Consider the following 15,658-nt stretch of genomic DNA (forward strand, 5'->3'; position numbering starts at 1 on the left):
TATTCTGCTGCCCTGCGGGTGGCTCCTGTGTCGCGTAGAGACTGTATCCCTCCTATTCGCATCACAGTAGTGATGTATGTTCTGTATCTCCTAGCAGCTGCCGGGGTGAGGGCTTGGCTGACCAGTTCTGACAAATCTATCCCGCCAGGTCCCACAGGTGGCCAGGGCAAGGGGTCATATCCTGCTCTGCGCCAGACGCCAGTTCACAGAACATCTCCATCTGTGCGCAGGACAGGGCATCTGCGATCTTGTTGTCCACCCCTGGCACATGGCGCGCCCGCAGTTCTATGTTGCCCTCCAGCTGTAACTTAACCAATCTGCGCATTAGTCGAAATGTATCCGGGCATCTGGCTGTGCCCTTATTAATCGCTTGCACTACCCCCTTGTTGTCGGACCATAATGTCAGCTTCATGCTTTGCAGTTCGCGCTTCCAGACCGTGAGTGCGACTATGATGGGAAATAGCTCCAGGAAGGTGATGTTTTTGGTCACGCCTGCCTTGCACCAGCTATGTGGCCATTCCCCTGTGCACCATCTCCTGCCCAGGATTGCCCCGAAGCCTGTGCTGCCTGACGCATCGGTGTAGAGCGCAATCTGTTTGTTGGTCACCCAGCCTTCCCTCCATATCAGTAACCCGTTGAAATCTGCCAGGAACGTGTCCCACATTGCTAGGTCCTTTGTGACCTCTGCTCCCAGCCAGACGTGGTGATGCTTGTGTGTGAGCCCCCTTGTCAGTTGAGTTAACCGCCTGGCGAATACCCTGCCCGCTGAGATTACCCTGGCCGCAAAGTTCAGTTTGCCAATCAGTCGCAGCAGGTCCCTCAGTGTCACCCTGTCCCGCCCGCATAGGTTCCTGATTTCCCCCCTGAAATCCTCCACATTCTCCGTGGGTAGCCTGGATGTGCCAGCGACAGAATCTAGTTCTATTCCCAGGAAGGTGATTGTTGTTGCTGGGCCTACCGTTTTGTCAGCTGATGGTGGTACCCCTAATTCCCCTGCCAGTTTTTTAAATGCTGCTAAGGTGTCGCCACACTCTGTAAGGCTGCGGGACCCGTGAACAGGAAATCGTCCAGGTAGTGGAGTTCCCCCCTCCCGGGTGTCTAACGTGTAATGCCCATTCCAAGAAGTTGCTGAATAATTCAAAATAGGCGCATGGCACCGAGTACCCCATGGGCATGGATTTGTCAAAATATAGCTTGCCCTTCCATTGGAACCCTCATCAGATGAAAGCTTGTGGGGTGGACTGGGAGTAAGCGAAAGGCGGCCTCGACGTCCGCCTTTGCCATGAGGGCCCCTGGGCCCGTTGCTCTGACTAAGTTGATGGCGTCATTTATTGTGGAGTAAGACACTGAACACACCCCTGCGTCAATCCCATCGTTAACTGAGGCACCGTCAGGGAATGATAAGTGGTGGATTAGCCGGTATTGGCCTTGTTCCTTCTTGGGGACAACCCCCAATGGTCTCGGCGTCGGTCCTGTTATGGTAACTGTTGGCCAGCTTGCGCAATAGGTGTGCGTTGATGGGGGAGCGTGCTAGCTTTTAAGTTAGTATACCTGTTGACCCCTCCGTGTCCCCCACGCCTACGTCACTGCTTCTGTTTCCCTTTTTTGTCCCCCTTGTGGTCTCGCTTGCGCTTGTACCCTGCAGGTGGGTGCCCCCCTCCACAGGCAAAGCAGATGTGTTGGAACTTGCATGCCGCCCCATAGGTACATTCGTTGGCCTCAAACTTCCAGCAGATAGCTGATGTCCCGCTGCAGTGAGGTGCCTTCCAAGAGCTGAATTGCTTGGTCTTATGAAATGGCCTCCCTTTTCCCTTGTGGGGGGGCCCTCGAAACGACTGCTCGTTTCTACCCACCCATGCTTTGGCCTCTCGCGCCACCATTATCTTGTGTATGAAACCTGAAAGATCCTCCTCATTCTACTCCATTGCTGGGTGCGTCTGCATTTTTAGCCTGAACCCCTTATCATATTCTAACCATGCATCACCTGGGGACTGTCTCTGCGCGTTGTGTATGTTGGATTCGTATAGCCAAAGGTCGGCTGCACAGCACTGGAATTTCTCCACTGTAATGCAGGTCATAATCCGAAAAGTGTCTAGCCAATTATCAAAACTCCTCTCTTTCCGCTCTTTTCTCCGTTTCCTTTTGTCTTCATCTTTTTTATCACAGGTGGTCAAGTCAAGCCCATCTAATTGTATCTCCAGGAGTGAAAAAATATCAATGAACTCCTTTCTCCAAATCCTCTCTTTGACTGCCGTTGGTAAGAGGCTAGCGAGCCCTGTGGCCCTTGTCGTTAATGACGCTGGGCCCGGTGAGCGACGCATATATGCATCGGGTGCCGCTAGTGTGGGGGGTGGGATGGGCACGGGTGAAGTACTCCCCCAGGCCATCGTGGGCAACCCTCCCTCGCTCTGCCCCTCTATGATGCTCTGCCACCCTAATCGCTGCCGGCGCACGTGGCCTGGGTCTATCCGATGCCAAGGTAGCCCGAGCTCTCTTCTTCTGCCTAGGCCCCTTCCTGTATAATTGCACTTATATGCTCACCATTCGTCGCTGTGTCTTTTGACCCCCTGGTCGGCCCCGCCGCCGCCGTGCTGACTACAGGTGGCTGGGTCTTGCTTTGGGGGGCCTTCTTTGAAGCCCCTGCCTCTGCGAGCTTGGCCGGCACTCTCCTCTGCCGTTTGGCTGCCGGTGCGACGGGCATCGTCTGGCGCTGGTGACTTGGCCCCTCTTCCCCATCGTCCTGCAGGCGGGTGTCCAGCAAGTCACGACCGTGGACCTTGGAAGCCGCCCGAATCCACCGCACCAAATCGTCGAGGTCCTCCTGCTGCTTCTTGCCCTGTTTTGCCATCCTTCTGGCCGCCACTGCCTGTGTGCGGGGTACTGCCGCAATTCGATGCACCAAAAACGCTGTTGTCTAACCCTGGTTCTGCTGACGGGGTGCTGCCGCGCACGTATGCACCAATACACTTCGCAATATTCGCAGTACCCGCCTTTAAAATAGTCCAAGCCAAGACAATTCCTCCTGTTCCTTTGTTGCACACCTGGTCTTGCCCACGTTACCTCGCGTGCCAAAGTCTCAGTCCCCCAATCATTAGGCCACCGTGCCTATTATGAGCTGGTGTGTGAACCTTGACTGGTGTTTGGCCCTTTAAGAACTGTTCTCCCCCTGTGCTCCGCCCCTCTCGTCACTGTTGCTGGGAGCGGGAGACTGCCGGCTGCCTCTCTGGACGGTGCCGTTGAAAGACCAGGGATTCTTCAGAGTAAGCATCTAAGACCTTAACCATTCGGCCAGAGTAAGGCTTTCGGATGGAGTCGGGGATCCCCGGGAGCAGCGTGCAGCCGCCAGCCGCCGCGGTAAGTTCAAATAGGCCTACCTCGCGGCCGCTGTTAGATAGCTTCCGGGTCCGCGCTGGCAGTACCGCTCTCGGCGCTGGGGTGGGCTCCCGGTCGTCCCAGTTCTTGGGGGGGCATAGCGGAAGCCGGGGTGGGCTCCCAGTCGTCTGCCACTGCAGCGCTGGTCCGTTGGTGAGATCGAGGCGGGGTGGGCTCCTGGTCATCCTCAGGCGACGACGCTGTTGATGGGTGATCGAGGAAGCCGGGGTTGGCTCTCGGTTGTCCTCACACGTGGTGCTGGACGTTGGGGGGTCAAGGCGGCCGTGGTGGGCTCCCGGTCGTCCTCCGTCCAGTGCTGTCGTTCGGGGGTTACGTCGGCCGGGGTGGACTCCCGGTGTCTTCAGCTGCGGCGCTGGTCGCTGGTGGGTCACGGCGGCCGGGGTGGGCTTCCGGTCGTCCTCCGCCACAGGGTATCGCTAACGTCGAGGAGGCCAGAGTGGGCTCCCGGTTGTCCTCTGCCTTGCCAGTTCGTCCTCCGTACCCCCGCTCAAACAGCTCGCCGGCAGAGCTTCGCCACAATCTCTTTCCACAATGATTTCCAGTGCTGCTCCCCCGCTCCCCAACAGATAGGAGTATCTCTGGGGGAGCAGTGCTTGTATCCCCCCCAGGGACTGCACCTCTCTGCTCTGTGGCGCGAAAAACTGGTTTCGTCCTGGGGGGGGGGGGCGGGGAACTCCGCGTCGGTTATGGTGCCGGCCCTCTAGGCCCCCTTCGGCGGCGGCCTCTGCTCTAGTTGCTGGGAATCCAGGTGCAGACTATTGCTAAGCTGTTCCTTAGCAAACTACTCAGAGACTTTGAGGTCTTGTTGGAAATACGTTTTTTCATAGTGGGAAATAGTGTTGGAGGTAAGTCTGCTGCCTCAAACTCCTCACAGGTCATCAGATGGGGGAAGATCTTGGGAGATTGTCTTGCCAAAGCTAGCATAGGAGACACAGGCCTCAGGGCAAAATTGGCCTTGATGTCTATGTAGATGTCATTACTTTCGTTGACAAAAAAAGATGACTAGTCACTAGATCCTCACAGAAAGAAGCCAAGGAATAAATGGCTGTGATATAGCAGCGTGACCTATCTAGGGCAGACTTTCCAATGCATACTTTTCTTGCCCTAGTCTACTATGTGCGGTATGGCAGGCCGGGGCAGGATCACTTACTAATAGCTCATGGCCATTGATCTCAATATTTACGGCAGAAAGAAAGACCTTTTGGGGGTCTGATTCTGCAAAACAAATGCATGTTGAGTGGGCCACCTAAACATGACAGGGAAGTGATGTACTCGCCACTTTGGCAGACTTTTAACATTCTCTACCCTATTAATGCTGAACCACTTTTTGTTTGCATAAAGACTTTGTGCACTTTATCCCTTATAACTAGTTGTAAAGGTATTGTGCGCCCTCCTTCATACATTGTACAATTAGTGTACACCTAATTGGTGTGGTTTGCTGACTCCAGCAGGACACCATTCATGTAAGGGTATCCAGATGGAGTGAGGTGCATTTTGCGTCTTACCACATTAATATTCATGAGGTAGGTCTTATTGTGACCACTACAAATGCAAATTTTGCAAACCAACTTTCTAACACGTAGGTTGGCTTCCACAATTCCGTGCTGTTCCAAAAAACTAGTGGTAGCACTTTTTGACCAATATTTTATACATCAGGCCTTTTGTCCCCCTTCCGCATCTCTATACGGAATTCTAATTGCAAATCCTGAAGCACAAAGCATGGGTTAAATTTATTGTAAAAGCTAGGGGCATATTATCAAGGGCTGGCGATACAATTTTCGCCGCTTTAGCGTCCGTTTTTGGGCGAAAAGCAGCAATAATTTTATCGCATTATTTAGCGCGTGTTTCAATGACTTAGCGTCCGTTTACGGCACGCCTCGCATCGCATCGTTAATGAGATGCAGTGGAGGTGTGCCTCATAAAAACATCATGGAATAATATGCTAATGGTGCATCGCGATATTTACAAAGAGGCCCCGTCCAGCGAAGCGATAATCATATTCGCGTTAACTCGGCATTAACGCTGCTTTCTAACATCTTCAAAAATCATGACTTTTGTATACATTACATGGGGAGTGGATTATGGTGATACGACCACAGGGTCGTATCAGCAAGGTTATCGCAGTTTTTCATGCAACATCGTTGGCTTTTCAGCGATGTTGGCCCATTTACCCCGCTATCGCTGGAATATTTATCGCCATTGCGCTATGCGTTGTTAATACAGCGCTAGCATGGCGATAAATTCCAGCGGTAGCCGGCAATAAGAAAATGTGCGCTAAGCTTGATAATATGCCCCCTAGTCTTTATGCCTGACATTGTGATTCTCTCTTTGGGGAAAATTCGTTTACTTGAAACTAAGGAAACTAAATGAAAGGAGTTTCTTAGTTTGTTGAGATATCTGTCTTGATTATGGAGCATCATCTAACTAAACATTCATATGAATTCAAAGTACGCGTACATAGATTTTTGTTTTATACTTTATTATTATAATGTTTCTCTGTGTGAGAATTAAAACAAAAATACCCATCCACCCGCAGTTCATCTAATTTTAAAACAGGGGATATTGTTTTTATACATTTCTCTGTAACATCATAATCGTCAAATCACATGCAAAGGTATGCATTCCATTCCATTGTCGTATCGACCACTCTAAAAAGTATATTTTGTTTATTAAATTAGCCGAAGTGGGGTAGATCTTAAATATTACCGTACATATTTCACATACTGATCTTCTCAGTTGTCATCATCCCTGTAGTGACTTTGGACCTCATGTATGAATATCTGGTCCCAAAATACTGGTTGCAAATTGTGACCAGTAGTTTTGCGACAAGTAAACAATCCAAATCGAAGTGAGTCGCAATCAGACCTGCCTCTTGAATATTATTGAGGTGGGTAGCAAATTGTCACTCTCTAGAATTGGCTGTCATCACATGGGTGGGGACCTGCTGGGGTTAGAAGACCACCAGGTCTGTGGCAGCATTTAATTAAGCAAACTTGTTTTAAAACAGCTCTGCGGCCCGTTTTCATTAAAGGAAACCGGGCTGTGTTTAAAAAGAAAAGTTTTTTGGTTTGAAGTTGTTTTGATTTTTTTGAGTGGTCCCTTCCACGTAGGGATTCCTTATTCTTTTCTAAAACTATTTTGGCAGTATGTGAAAAGGTACCGATTCCTTAAATAGGTCTTTTACACCGCAAAATTATTTTTTGCGGTCGTAAACTCCGAATTGGAGAATTTGCAACCGCCCGGCTAAAAAAATGGTTTTGTACACCTGCCCTTGCATTTATTCCCCTGGCCAGCTACCCTAGACCATTGCACGAGTTTTAAATCATTTGCTAGCTCAGCAGCACTTTCTACTAATTTCTAAATGTATAAGTATGCCAGAATAACTTTTTTTGAAGTATATTAGGTGTCTGGCAACTAACTCAGTTACCTATTACATGAATCTCTCATTCTTCACATTTGAAATGCACGCGCACGTTTTAATGCTGCTTGCGTTCATTATTGATTAACACTTTTCAGCAGGTATCTTTCTCTAAAGCGATGGTAATATTATTATGAAACAGAAAAAAGATATAAGCGTGATATAAAAATATACACATTGTGGTGAACAAAGCTTACTAGCTAATCATTACACTAAAGCAGGATGGGATCAATCAATACTTTTAAACTAATTACTGGAAACATAAAATCAGAAGCTTCAGAAAAAACTACATGAAAAGCAAATGAATAGAATTGGGCAAACGCGTAGCTATCAATAACAAGGTAGGAGCGCTGGCACGAGGGCTAAAGGTGTGAGGGGCTCACCACACCCCGATTTGTACCCACCTGCAGGCAGGGAGGACCGTTTTCCTTTAGTTGTACAGGGGCCAATGGCCGTCTGCACCGCTTGACAGATATTAACAAGCTGCACATTTAGATTTCGGGGCATATCTACAAGGAAATTGCACAACAACGAATGTTGTAGTGCCCCGATGTGTCATTTAAAAAATGCAGGGATGCGCCATATTTACAACAATACAGCGCACCCCTGTATTTTCCCTTGCTCTGGCACTAAAAATAGCTGACTAGCGCCAACACAGACACCCTTGAGCCATATTGGACGGGTGCCTGCATTGCAGGGAATGATTGTTAAGGTGCAGGAATGTGTCCCTTCCTGCACAAAAACAATCAATAAAGGCGATTTGCCACTTCTATATGTGCAGCATTCTGCAGCAAACATAGAAAAAGCAAAAACGGGGAGAGATAAAAGTATTTCACCTCCGTTGCAACAGTATTTCTCCTTGTTGTGCCAATCTTTTGTGTGGCGTTAGTTTTTGTCGCTGCCTCAGATTTACATATCCTTGTAAATCTGGGGCAGTGTCAAAAAGCAATGGGCGTCATGGTGGAACGTCCACAGCAACATCCATTGCACACCCCTTACACACAGGAAACTGCATGAAAGGACACCATATTTGCAAAGCGGCGTTAAGCCACTTTGCGTGGCTTAACGCGACTTTGTAAATTTGGTGCAGGACATTACGCAACCAGAACGTCGTAAAAAGTTGCTTCCAGTGGCGCATTTCCCTTGTAAATATGCTCCTTCAGGGCCTTCGTTTGCAGAATGCCAGCTTGGGGCCTGACTCGTGTTTCACTTTACTGTGTGTGTATTGAGTGGGGGGAAGGAGGGGGTCACCGCCGTTGCTAACTGAGATAGACCTCAGGTGCCGTATTATAGAAGCAGCCCCGGGGGAGCAACGGGCATTTGCACCTGCTTTGCATGCCCTTCTATAATACCAATAGCGCTGGCGAATTTAAAGTGCCAGCGCTACCTTCAAAGGGTTTTCCCTCATTTGCATAGGGGCATGCCCCAGGCAAATGAAGGAATTCCTTTGAATTCCTCTGCGCCGGTGCCATATCACAGACACTGGAGCAGAGTCGAAGAAGCCCTCAGGAGGCGCACTGACAGTGCACCATTTTAAAGGTGGCGTACTGTCAGTGCGCCCCCTGAGAGCAGCCCTCTGCATGGGGTGAAGGGGGTTCCATGGACCCCCCCAGACATCCCCTTGCAGGCGGGTGCAGTCACTGACTGCAACCGCCTGCAAGGGGATCTCTAATCCCCTTTGAAAGTGCAGGCGAAAACACGGAGCAGCTTCTCCTTGTTTTCACATGGATGCGCGGCCCCCGGGCAGCTTGAGGTCGTGGCTGCCCTGGAGGCAGCACATAGACCATAACGGGGCGCATTAGGTGCCAACAATGATAATGTGTAATACGGCCCCAGATGGGAACTGGTGCACCCTGGTCAGCGCAAACACTGCATAGCGGCTGCAGTTCAGAGGCAACCTGCATACTTGCCTGGAATGGGTTCTAACCCTTGCTGCTCTGATACCGCGCAGTGACGGCGTGTACCGTACGTATTCCCTAGCTGACTGAAGATTGCCGTCAGCGCACAAGATCTTCTCTCTACATGCATGTTTGCTGTTTGGCACTCTTAGTCTCGCCTTCTGATACCCTTCTTCATGCCATGAAAAGTAGTAAAAGTTGCCTGCTACAAAATGGTGAGCTCCTACTTCTCATGCTCGAAGCTCCCCTCCAATCCTTGAAATTTGGCCATGCTTGCGCTGTGTGACCGGGCACCACAGTTGTATAAAGGAAACAGAAAAGGGAACCTAGATACTTCTGGCTGAAGTGCCCCTGACCTGTGGCCACTTATAGAAGCCCGGCTTGTCCGTGCTGAACTTTTGTGCTCTTAACCAGCTGCTGCGACTGGATATGTTAATGGGGCTGACGGAAGCAGCCTCTCCAGACGAAAGTTGTTACTTATTACTACTGCTTTGCAGGCTTCATTCCTTCCACTTCAGTGCAAGCTATGCCAGGTTTCAGTTACGCAATGGCGTGAACTGGTAATGTGCCCTGGCTGACTCCCGCCCGCTCCTTTTGCACAGATGATTGCTTCCTGTCCATCTTATTCCATCTATTTGTACCGGCACCATCTATTTGTAGTGTCAAGGGGTCCCTTTGATTTTTAGGACTCGCCTACGAGACAGCTAAGCCTATTGAGGACCACAGTGCTTTAAGATGTGTCCACATTTGCCAAATGGGAAAATTTATACCTAATGATCAACTTAAATGCTTCTGGCAAGGACTAGTAAAATACCAGTCCAAAAACAACTACACACATCTCCTGTCATAGATAAAGAGCAGAATACCTTTTTTAATTGGAACCCAGAAGATTGCAATTGTCCCAGGGACTTCTCAGCAAGGTTGAAATAAAGAAACTGGAGCAGGTTAAGACTGCATCACCAATAGTTCACTGATCTGTTAAATGAAATCCTTGACCTGAATCAACATGATTGGCACACAAACATTACCTGGCATCTTTTTTGCAATACCATAACCCGTTCTTTTGGGTGATGGCGTTCGGGGTGCTTGTCCTGGAAGTCCATTGGTGCTGTTGAAAGGGTGCAGTTGGCTGAGAAGCCAGAACAAACTGATGTTACCTAGGACACAGAGCCACCAAGGAGTATGCTGCAAGCCTGATGCCTTCCTGTGTCTGGGGCATAGCATGGCTGGTACTGTAGATGAGGACACACTATACCAATATGTGGTATTTACATCCTACATGGACTCGGCATAAATATATTCTTTTTACTTTACTGTTAGCTGTTATTGGACTTTTCTGTACGTGCTACTGTTGACATTTGCTGCCAATGGTACATTACAGGGAACTACGCTGCCATTTTCCTTTCCATCTGGATCGCCTGGGACGGTCTCTTTTCTTAATAATTTTAGTGTATGGAATATATCTCCTTTGCCTCCCTGTGCTGTGAGAATAACGACTTGTTGAGCAGTTGATGGGGCAACTCAATTTTCATATATATTTTGTGAGAAATTAAATTCACCACCTTAGCACAAAGGAGGATACTGTCATTTTAAATGTGAAGCAGATAATGAAGTTCGTCGAGATGTAAGATCTTGTAAGTGATAAAAGCCACCTTGAATGTAATCACTGCCTCAAGAGGGAGCTATGGAGGTCTCTAAGTACTGGGGTTGATCATCACATTTCCTGGTACTGGACATGAGTTTGGCTGCAGGCTGAATGATGGTATTAATAGGGGCTAAGTAGAGTACATCAATAATTAAAAAATTTCACGACCAATGTTTTAAAGAGCTGAGCATTGTACTACATGTGTTAGGTTGAAGAAAGGGATTAACATTTTCCTAAAATGTAAGATAGTTTGAGCTTTTGAAAGTTTAATTCGATGAACAAGGGAGAGATTAAAGTCTATCCTCGTTCCTTATGATTTCACCACAGTTGAGAAAATTGAAGAAAACTCATCATGACTGAGATCTGCCATTTAGGTCTGATAAATCTTGTTTTCAATATGGTATATGATTTAGATGAACTCAGTTTTATCCATGTTCAATTTTAGGATATTCTTAGCCATCCATTCAACACCTGTCTGAGACACAAATTAAAAGGCATTGGAATGCTACTCTTGGTAGATGTATGTGTATGCACAGTAGTGGTAACATTTTGCACACGATGAATGGAAAAGGAGGTATCATCCAGCTGGTGTCGGGCATATCAAAACAAAAGTATAAATGAGCTTGTACAGCATGGTCTTTAATGTTGGGGCGTTACATTGTCATGATTGCCTGTTGCCTCAAGCTAATGCAGTACATGATGCTTCCTGATGTTAAGTGTGGATGGACAGATATTTCACATCTCATCTCTGATTTAATACTGCCCTTCCACTGTGATAAAACAAGCAGACATGTGGCTTATGTAAATTGGAAGCATAAGGACCTGATGGGGCAGAGTGCTTGGTGTTAGTCGTTGTCTATGTTCAGTTGCAAGTGTTATACAAATCAAACACTTTTCAGGATCCATATTCTCCAGTTCCAGTATCAATAATTTTAGTTTAGACAGTTGTGCAGAACAATCCCTGAGGAATTGCGTAAATGTGTTTTGAGAATTGAATTCCCATCCATCACGGCACCGTGAATCGTGGCACAAGCCACTGAATATTGGAGTATAATGCCTATAGCAGGCTGGGCTAACCCACCAGTGTAACTGATGTGTTTTTATTGATATAGAGGCAAAATGCTACTGGCCATGTGGTATTCATGTTCATATTGGAGAAATTCTTAAGTTTGCAATGTGGGGTCAAAAATGAAGTCTACATTAGTAGCGATCAGGGAAGTGGCCATTTATATCCAAAGTGGAACTAAAGCTTTCCCGTTAGGAACGTTGGCCTGTGTCATAGTCTCTAAGGCAGTGACAGGAGTAACAACAGTTATTTGTTTCCCTTGAGCCAGTGGTCTTTCCTTGATGACAGCTATCTGAACAGCAGGGAGCATTTTTCAGTGAAAAGCATTTCTGCATTGGAATATACATGCGATTTATATCGAATCTGCACTGTGTCACTTTCATTGAATGTGTTTAAGTAAAGCCATTGGCTTTCACAATTAGACGGATGACCATATTTGTTTTGTTTACACCTGTGTGTTAGCATCTTGATGCTAGCATGTCAGTCTGTAATGATCTTAGTATTTGTGTATGTTCTGATGTCCAATGTGTAGTGGAAAGGTACAAGGTTTTATGCATTGTGCATCTAGTATAAATGTTCCACCAAATCTGCAGAATGCAAGTATGGATTGGAATTATTTTAAATGTTTGTTGGTTGTAAAAGAACACATTTCACCAAAAAATGCGGCTCCAATGCCCTCATTTGATGGCTTGTATTCTCATAATAGGACACTGAGAAAAGCAATTTTGGTTTTCTTAAAGTTGAAGGTATAGTCTTGATCAGCAAATCCCAAAACAAAATAATCTATTCTGGCTAAATGTGTGTTTAAGTTATCGTCCTTCAGATATATGACATCAACATAGGACAATGTTTCTGCATCAATATCATGTAGAATTGACACTACTTGGGCAGCAAACATTCCTGGACTGTTCTTACACTCTTGACGCAATCCACAGAAACAGCGTTGTGAGAACAGTGCTGAGAACGCTGTCAAGTCTCTGCATTCAGGCGCTATGCTTTGGCAGAAATAAATTGTGAAAATATCCAAGGTTGTTTTGTATTTTTTATGGACAATATTGTTCAGTAAAAGTCGTAATGTGTACATTTTGTATTGCAAATGTTCGTGTATGGCTGTCTGTAGTTTAAGGCAATGCAGTAGGAAGGATCTGGTTTTGCTACCAGATATAAAGGATTATTCATAAGGGATAGACACGGTTCTACTATTCCCTGGTACTCTAACTGTGAGAGGATCTCTGATCTCTCTCACTGGAACTTTCACTTCATGTTTAATAGTATATTGTGTTTGCACTTGTGGGCTGGGCCTTATGGGTATAACAGGATAAGTCATGGTTGCGGTTTAATGCCGGGGCTTGTGCAAGGGCCCATTCTATGGCATTCGCTTGTTTAACCTGTTCGGGGGCACGTACTAAAATGATTACTTCCTCTCCTTTACGGGGCCAATCGATTTCTGCTAAGAGAATGTCATAACTAAGGGCCTGATGTAGATCACGGCGGACAGGTGACACAGTCACAACAATGACAGGTATCTCGTCCGCCGAAATATAAATCCCATTATATCCTATAGAATTGATATTTTGTCTGACGGAGTAACCCTTCCACTGATATCTAAATCAGGCCTTAAGTGTTACATTTCCCCAGAATATTACCCTAATAGTCCGCAGTATGTCACCCTCAATTTGTATATTTAATTTTAAAAAGTCTGTCCAAAGGGTTGACATGTTTATCTGGGGTTTCGTCTTCTATTAAGTCGTCAGCTGCTTTTGCATCCATAAACTCTTGAGTTTCTGGCGAACTATCACGACTTCTGCAATGCTGTCTAGAAAAGACACAACCCACATCTTGTTCTGATGGAGAGTTCTCAATATGTGTGGCATATATTGCAGAAATTCCTCCTAGCTACTTTTTTTTTGAATTGGGGTTTTTGTTGTGGAAGTTGAGCTTTGTGAGTCCTTTTTTCAGATTGCATTACTCTTCTTGTCTGCACTCTGATTGCCCCCCTCTCTCTGATCGTCCACCTGATGAAAGAAATGGGAAGGACATGTATCATTATACTGATACCTATCAGGCAGTTTGGTGTTTTCACAGTTACTTAAATTGTAACATTTCTCAAAGGACTCCGATTTCGGGATATCCCCCCTTGTTTTCGTTCTTTCTCAATTTCATTGTTTGCCCCAGAATTTTGTAGATGACTTAAGTGCTTGCTTGGTATTGTCCTTCTCAGAACTACGGTCTAGAGTATTGCTAATGCTGCTGCTTCCCTTTTAATATTTGCTGATATTATTGAGTGTACTGTAGCAAAATTGGCAATTCATTTCATCTCCAAATCCCTGTATTCATTTTGAAATTGCTTCAGCTCGTCCGGCAAAACTGCAAGTGATGGTGTAACATGTTTTATGGTATATATTGCAGCAAAATTGTACCACAAGTGCCACAGTTGTCTATGATGGGGACCATTGCATGTGGCAAGAACATTGCGAGAATTATTTCTAAGATGTTGTTCCATATGGGGAAACACTGCTTCAAGCTGATTTGTTTTTTGTGCCATCCAGAACGGAATTTCCTCCCATCTGGTGAGAACCTTTCCCCTTATAGCATTAATAATTACAGGAATAATTGAAGGCATAGCTGACTGTGGCTGGCCACCTAGAGCAGCCCTTGTTGGGGCAGTTGTTATTGTATGCATAACAAACTCCATAGCTGTCTGTATAGTTTAACTAGACCGGTATCAAGAGCATGTAGATCACCCGCATTAAGCGGTCCTAAATTTGGATATGGTGTATAGCCAGCTAATGCTGGCCATGTATCCCTATCATTACTGAGGGAACCTAGTAGTATATTATTTAATGTATGTGGTAGAGCATCTTGGAACCATTTTTGACGTTCCTGATATGTTAAAAGTACTTCTAAATCATTATATGGTTTGGATTGACCTGGTAAGGGAGTTTCATCACATTGGTGAAAAGTGTGTATTAGCATTTATTGCTGGAAAAGTGAACCATTAGTAGAAAACTCCAGTTTTATAAGCATCGTGGGCTTCAATCACAAAGGTAACATCCCCCCCATTTTGTAGCCCACGTAATGTTAAATGTGCTATAGCAGCAGGTCTGTAAATAGCAGGAATATTTATTTTGTGTGCCATTGTAATGAAAGGAATTCAGAGATGAAAATAACTGTAGTGGAGTATCCTTTTAAACATTCAAGTTTGAACAACCAACAGAAAAAATTGGTGCTTCCTATTATGCTGTGGAGGATTTGTTCCTAAGCACCACGGACGTCTCCGTCTAAAAGTTGACTAATGGTACCTTGGGCACACACAAGAACTACTCATGAGATTTGTTAAATAAGTTTCTGACCTAAGAACATTGGTGGAGCCATGTTATACGGTTACCGCTAGAAAATATAGGACTGCGTATTAGGACAACAGGATGGCAGAGTGCAGGGACTAAGTTCATCAACATCACCAGAAACATTTGGCCCAATTCGTAGGTAACTCACAGTGCCTCACCAGAACCGCTAAACCAACCAGGGTAACAGATGATTCCAGCAACCTCGAAGATGACCCTCTGCTCCCCAAGGGACTTGTGGAAACAGATCTTACCCCTTTTGTTGCTTATTCATGCAGGCCCTTGGTAAAACACAGGAAAGAACCAAGGCACATTTTTAACACATTCATTGAAAGATTTTGCATAGAAAGAATGCGCTGCGACTATTAGATAGTGATGGAGCAGGTAAAACAAAACTTTGTATACCTCCTCTATTTTGCATGAAATTAATTACGTAATCATTCTAAGTATTAACTCGTACTAATTAGTTTGAAGTGAGACAACTAACCAACTCTTACACCTTGATAAACACGAGATACACGTGGGACTAAAATGCAAACTGCATGGCATAACAATTAAATAATTAACTGTGGTACGCAAACTAACTTTAGAACGTGGTGAAATAGAAAATTGCATGATTCATGTTGCTTTTGTGATGGTTTGTGCTTCCAGTACTGCAGAATGGTGAGTATTATTGCTTTAAATGTTGCTACAAGCTAGGAAAATACTAATATATATTGGGATTAGCGTGGGATTAAACATTAGAATCTTCATTTTTACATTCTAATTACTGTTATGTCTGTTTTTGCTTAAGTTGGCATTCGGGCCTGCTAGGCCGCAGTACTTAAGATGGAGCTCTAATGATGCTGCTGTCATGTGAGCGCGAGGACCACTGCGCAGAATTGGATGGCTGTG

The sequence above is a fragment of the Triturus cristatus genome, chromosome 5_2, assembly GCF_964204655.1.
Source record: "Triturus cristatus chromosome 5_2, aTriCri1.1, whole genome shotgun sequence".
Taxonomy (NCBI): domain Eukaryota; kingdom Metazoa; phylum Chordata; class Amphibia; order Caudata; family Salamandridae; genus Triturus; species Triturus cristatus.